The 6145-nt window shown below is 46.4% G+C and overlaps 1 long non-coding RNA gene across 1 annotated transcript; it reads left to right on the top strand.

The window, feature by feature from the left end:
* Nucleotides 1-1656: 1656 nt before the first annotated feature.
* On the top strand, nt 1657-4057 carry LOC309833481. The gene is made up of 3 exons (XR_014297772.1): nt 1657-1884; nt 3161-3275; nt 3711-4057. It is a non-coding gene; the product is annotated as an uncharacterized lncRNA (long non-coding RNA).
* Nucleotides 4058-6145: the final 2088 nt, after the last annotated feature.

Raw genomic sequence — 6145 nt, 5'->3', positions numbered from 1 at the left:
AACCTGGGGCAGAACCCATCAGGGTTTTCAGTGAGCAAAAGGCACTCCAGTGAGGATTCCCTGGCCAGAATGAGGAGGACTGGATCTGGGACATAAATAGCTGCTTCATCATCAAAGCCTCCTGCCCAAGAGAAGGCTTTCATGAGAACTCGGGCTCATTGTGTGAAAATTCAGATGACTGAACTATAATTAGCTTGATTAGTCAACATTTTAATTCATAGGTTTCTGGCTTTGATGTGCTCCTTTCTCACAGAATTAAAGCTAATAATTCTGCAATCGTAATTGGGAGCTGAGTGCCAGCTTGAAGCTTGGGGAGCTCCCTTGCTTCCTTGGCAAGCCCTGCTTCCAAGACTGCTGCTTCTTGGCCATGAATGAACCTGACCCAGGCACCTCTGCCTTGCTTCAGAGGACATTCCCTGAACACCTCCTCTCTGTGTGTGAAGATCTCTAGCATTTAGGTTCTACATTTGCAGTGGTTGACATTAAACCGTCATGTCAGTGCCTCCAAAGCCTCCACACATAATAGGAAGATGACTTTTTTGGGATGTTGCTAAACAAACAATGGAGCAGAGGACTGGCTGGTTGTCTAGACAATAACCATCCTTCCTGCTTCAGGAATAAAATCTGACTGAAACAACCAACTGTGGTGATTGTCTTCTTCTTGGTCAAACATAAGCACATAAGATCATTCTGGTCAATGAGATATGATGATAAGTCTGCTGAGGGAATTCTCAGAAAGATTTCCTTGCATAAAAAGGCATATGAAGAGACAGTCCTCTTCTGCTATTGGATGCTGTTGTGTTTCCATGTGACACCTAGAACTGTGCCCACCATCTTAAAATCATGAGGAAGACTGTTTGCCGACAAGGCAGACAGGCTGGGGCTTCAGAACAGAGAAATGGAAGAATGTGTGGCCTCTCTGACATTGTTGAGCTATGGACCAGCCATCCCTGAAGCTACCTCTGGATTTCTTAAGTAGATGATAAATCTTCCTTATTGGTGCTAATCTCTTGGGACTAAGCTCTGGTCCCACGTCCAATCCAGTTTGCTCAAGAGAGGACTGATTCTGGTAAAGGTTTGGAAAGTGTTGTAGACTGGATTTAATTTTCTGGAGACACTGCAGGACATGGATGGGGAAGGGTGGGGGTTTCTTCTGCCCAGGATCCTATCCGGGCACTGCCTCTCCTTATATGTCCATGTCCAAGAAGATGAATAGGGCTTCCCTGGTGGCGCAGTGGTTGAGAGTCCGCCTGCCAATGCAGGGAACACGGGTTCGTGCCCCGGTTCGGGAAGATCCCACATGCCGCAGAGCGGCTGGGCCCGTGAGCCATGGCCGCTGAGCCTCCGCGTCTGGAGCCTGTGCTCCACAACGGGAGAGGCCACAACAGTGAGAGGCCCGCGTACCGCAAAAAAAAAAAAAAACATGAATAAATCCCATTCCTTCCTTCCCTTGTAAAACAGGAATAATAAGGGCCAGTGGACCATACAAATGCAGAGACGAATGTCAGCATCTGACTGCTGGGAGCTCCCAGGGCTGCGAGGTCAGACAGACTAGAGGTCATTCTTGCACTGACTCCAGTGTTTCCCCTTGGCTCCCCATCTTTTCTCCAACTCCCATCAGCCTCGTGCATCTAATGGTTACTGAAGACGGAAGTTTCTTCACATTTCCTGAGGCACTGTGACGAACCGATAAATGAGCTAATCTCTGCACACCATACACCCCGAGAGCTCTCGGGTAGCAAGCTTGCTGCCACTGCACGCTAACGAACTTGGAGTGGAAGGCGGAGATCCAGGAGAGACCCACGGAAGCCGAGGCAGGAAGATATGTCGACATGAAGAGCGTCATCCCACGGGGCCAAATGCGGCTGAGAGCCAAGGACGATGGTAAGCTGACCATTAGCTGAAGCAATGTGGAGCTTACTGGATGACCATGGGAAGAGAGGTTTGGGGGAGCGGTAGGGAGTGCAATGCCAATGGATTGTGCCGAAGAGAGAATAGGAGGGGAAGAAGTATCTACAGACAGCTCTTTGAACTTTTGCTGTGAATGGAATCAGAGAAATGGAATCGGATATGAAATCAGAGGAGAGTTTCAGATAGGAGATATTAGAGCATCTATATACCTATGGGAACAGTCCTTTAGAGACAGAGAAATTGACAGTGCAGGAGAGCGAAGGGATATTTACAGAAGGGAAGCTTTTGGGAAGGGGAGAAGAAGAAGGTTCTTCATTCTCTTAGTGTGAGATCTTTCTAGTAACTTTATTTGCTCTGGTCTTCTGATGGACATCTGCTCTGTGTGCTCTTAAGTAGCAGTCTTATCCAGGACAGAGCCAAGAGGTACTGATTGGAAGGGTTCCATGCTCTGAGTCTCCTTTGGGATTCCATACTTCTCCCAGGATCCCAGCTATGGCAATCTGCTTCACACAGTTCGCTTCCTGATTTCCCACTGCATCATTCCCAAGGGCTGGGGAAGATGAATCTGACCTGAATTTCTCAAAGGTCAAAAAATTCATTCCTGAGCTCCCTCAACAATATAACCTTTAATGTGGGCCAGACATTACATTTATCGAGTAATTTACCGTTACGAACACACCTTATAGATGGGGAAACTGAGGCATGGAAATGTTAAATGACCTGCCAGAGGTCATACACGTGGTAAGGGGAGGAGCTGGGACTTGAACCCAGGCAGTACAGCAATGGGAGCCCCTCTCCTTATCTTCCCCACACATTCTGCTTCCTCCCTTTAGCTCTTCTGCCAGAAGGCCTAGTATTCCTTAAACCAACAGAACTGCTTATGGTCTGTCTTGACTCAGGAAGCCCATAGTTTTGGGGGTAATCTCCCTCTGCAGGGCCACACACACACACACACACACACACACACACACAAACATTCTGAAGCCTTTCAAATGACAGGTCTTGATTCACCTGCAACTGTCCTATACCCATGAGGAATGCTGCCCACAAAAGGACAGGGGCCTCTGAGCTGCTGCTTTCCTGACTTCCTATTTATATCAGGCCAGACCTGGGCAGGAAACAGATGGCAACTCAAATTGGGTAATTTGAGGAGAGTGTTGAATAAAGGGGCTATTTACAAAGGTGTGGGCAGGATGTAGGGAAACCACAGAGGTAGCGCAATAAGTAACAGCTACTTGACCACCCCTAGGCCTGAAGTGGGGAGCGGAGATGCGGTCACCAGAACCTGGAGAGAGTGCCCTGTGTGCTTAGAGCCACCTGATAAGAGCTCTGGCCATGCGTCAAGGGACACAGCCCTCCTACAGGTGCTTCCCCCTCCCTCTGCCCTCCTGCCTGAGATACCCACTGGTAAACCCAACTAGAAGCCTAAGGGTAAGGGAGCCCATTGATATGGTTTGCAGCACAGAGCAGGGTGGAGAATGGTGGAGAGTGACCTAAGAGGGCAAACAGAAGTTTCTAGCATACTATGTAGAGAGATGGTAAAGAGAATGGCTCTGGAGCCAGGCTGCGTGGGTTCAAGTGCCAGCTGCCTGTTACTTACCGTGTGACCGTGAGCAAGTTACTTCACCTCTCCAGGCATCAGTATCCTCAACCGTAAAGGGGGGATAACACCAGCCTCACAGACTTGTAGTGAGGGTTAACGCTTAGTTCATCTCTTTTAGAGGTAATATAGGTAAAGCACTTAGCATACAGTAGGCACTCACTAAATGCTGGTTTCTTTCTTCTCTCACCTCCTTCAGGTAAATGTGTCGGGATGCGATCCTATACTTGGTATGTGGCATTATTATATACACTCCATAAATATTGCTTGATTGATGATGGAAGGGCCCTTTTCTTCCTTGGAGGTCTCAGAACATCCTGCAAGTGACACGTCCACTTGTTCCTTGGAAGCTGCAGCAGTTACCGTAGCTTACAAAGTTCTTGCTTCCTATATGGGAAAGGAATCTGAAAAAGAATGGATATATGTATATTTATAACTGAATCATTTTGCTGTATACCTGAAACTAACACAACATTGTAAATCCACTATACTCCAATGTAAAATAAACATTAAAATAAATTAATTAAAATGCATACAAAATCTTAAAAACAAAAGTTCTTCCTGACATGATTCTGTCTCCATTCCTGAATTGTTAGAAGGTTACTAGGGCATTTGCCCTATAATGTATTAAGTTGTACGTTTGTTTTATGCTGTTGTCTGTATTTGTTTTATAAACAAAAAGTTTTTAAAAATCTTTTAACATTTTTATATAACTGTAAAAAATTTAAAATTTTCATTGTTTGCTTCCTCTTCATTTGCTCCTGCCTGTGATTAAGATGGATCTGAATTATCACCAAATTCTTAACAAAAGGCATTTAAAAAGGTGATTTTACTTGTGATAAGTGGACCTGGGGCCACTTATGTCTTCCCAGTCACAGATTTCTTCCTATCCACAAGTGTGAGAAACTGAAGCTGGATCTAAATGCTTGCCCTGGATGTATACCGGGAGGTTTACGTGATTCTTGTTGACTGGCTCCAAATCCCTGACCTTAGATGCCCTGTTTGACCCTGAGCAAGCAGCTTCCCGCTTCTCCCTCTCTCGGCCTCCTTAGAACCTCCAAGTGGCTGGAGTGGGGGGCTCCCGTTCTCCACCGAGCATCTCTGCCTTTGTTGCCAGGCCCTGTCCCCAGCACCACCCGCAAGTAGACGCCAAAGCGGAGGAATGTTTTTCCAAGCCATTTACCTGGCATTCTCCCTTTCTATTGTTCTGTCTCTTTCAATTCTTCTTTCATTATGCGCTTTCAAACCGGAACAAAAAACTCCCTATGACTATAAACTCTACTAGACTTGAAGTTCCACAGTGGCAGGAACCATATTTTTTCATGTCTTTATAACCTATATAGCCTGTCTGAGTAGTTGACACAGATTAGGAGCTCAAGAAATGGTTGTTGAATGGAACCGAATTGAATTTTCCTTCCCTTCCTGGCTGCATGAAAACTATCTATTTCTCCAGGCCAGCGTGATTACTCTGCTGGATTGCACACTGCTTGAGGGAGAGGGACTTTGCCCTCTCTGGTAGTTGGTTTTCATGGGCAGCAGCAGCAGCAGGAGTGTGTAAAAGGATGAGTGAGATAGGAGGTGGTTGGGGAAAACAGGTACTTAAGAAACTTGGAGGCCCGTTTATTTTTTACATTACTCTATAGATTTTCTTTCTTTCCCTTAGCATAAGATGCATCTACTCTCTTCTTGTAAGGGATTAAGGAATTCTATTCATTTATTTTACCTCTTGTACAGTCACAGACAAACTCCCAGCTCCTTCCGTCCCCTACCCACCAAAGCTGGTACGGAAAGAGCAGAGATCCCAGGGCTTCTGAAGGTCTTACTTTTGCAAAACATACACAGAACTTGGACATGAGCTAGGCCATTCAGCTCCTCTGTGCCTCACCATTCCTCACCAGTAGCTGGGTAGCGTAGAAGTAATAAATAAGGAGTAATAAGTGATGCTTGTTGTTGTTAGGATGAAAAGCTCCAGCCCATGAAACTTGTGATTTATAACAATGAGATATTCAGATCCAATTTCTGGGTGAAGGCAACTGAAATAGGAGCCTCCCAGTCCCTGAGCTTCAAGGCGTCTCCCCACAATGTATCAGGACACAAATTGACCAAATCAGCCGTTTTCCTTATTTCTCCAAGTTCCAAAGTCCAAATGCTTTCCTGCTGAGTAGTTATTTTACAAGGAGGAAGGGGAAGTAAAAAGGCAGACTCTGCCTGAAGGCTCTCAGCTGGCTTTGGCGATGACTCCCCTCTGTCCCTAGTTAACGCCACCCTGGTTCGGCTCCAAAACTACAGTGACCCCAAAACAAGTCCATACCACAGACCAACGTGCTGCTTTCCCATCTCCTAAGGATGAAATTCCAAGTTTTTGCAAATAAATACTCCCCGCAGCAAAATCTCACTGTCAAGAAGGACATCATCCTTGTCCCGACGCCCACAAGAAGGGCCTTTTGCCAAAATGAATGGGAAATCATTGGCCCAATTAACATCCTGTGATCTTAGATCTAAAAATGACCCGGAGCCGGGTAAACAAGGTGACGTAAGCGGCTGGGCAGGGAGTAGCTCTCTACTGCCACCTGGAGGACAGCGTCCTCAATGGCGCGGAGGCTCCGTGCTGCGGGAAAGTGGTCCTCAGCCGGT

Source organism: Grampus griseus, assembly GCF_964374135.1.
Source record: "Grampus griseus genome assembly, chromosome: 15".
NCBI classification, from domain to species: domain Eukaryota; kingdom Metazoa; phylum Chordata; class Mammalia; order Artiodactyla; family Delphinidae; genus Grampus; species Grampus griseus.
The sequence above is the reverse complement of the archived record's forward strand: the minus strand, read 5'-3'. Positions and strand labels throughout refer to the sequence as shown.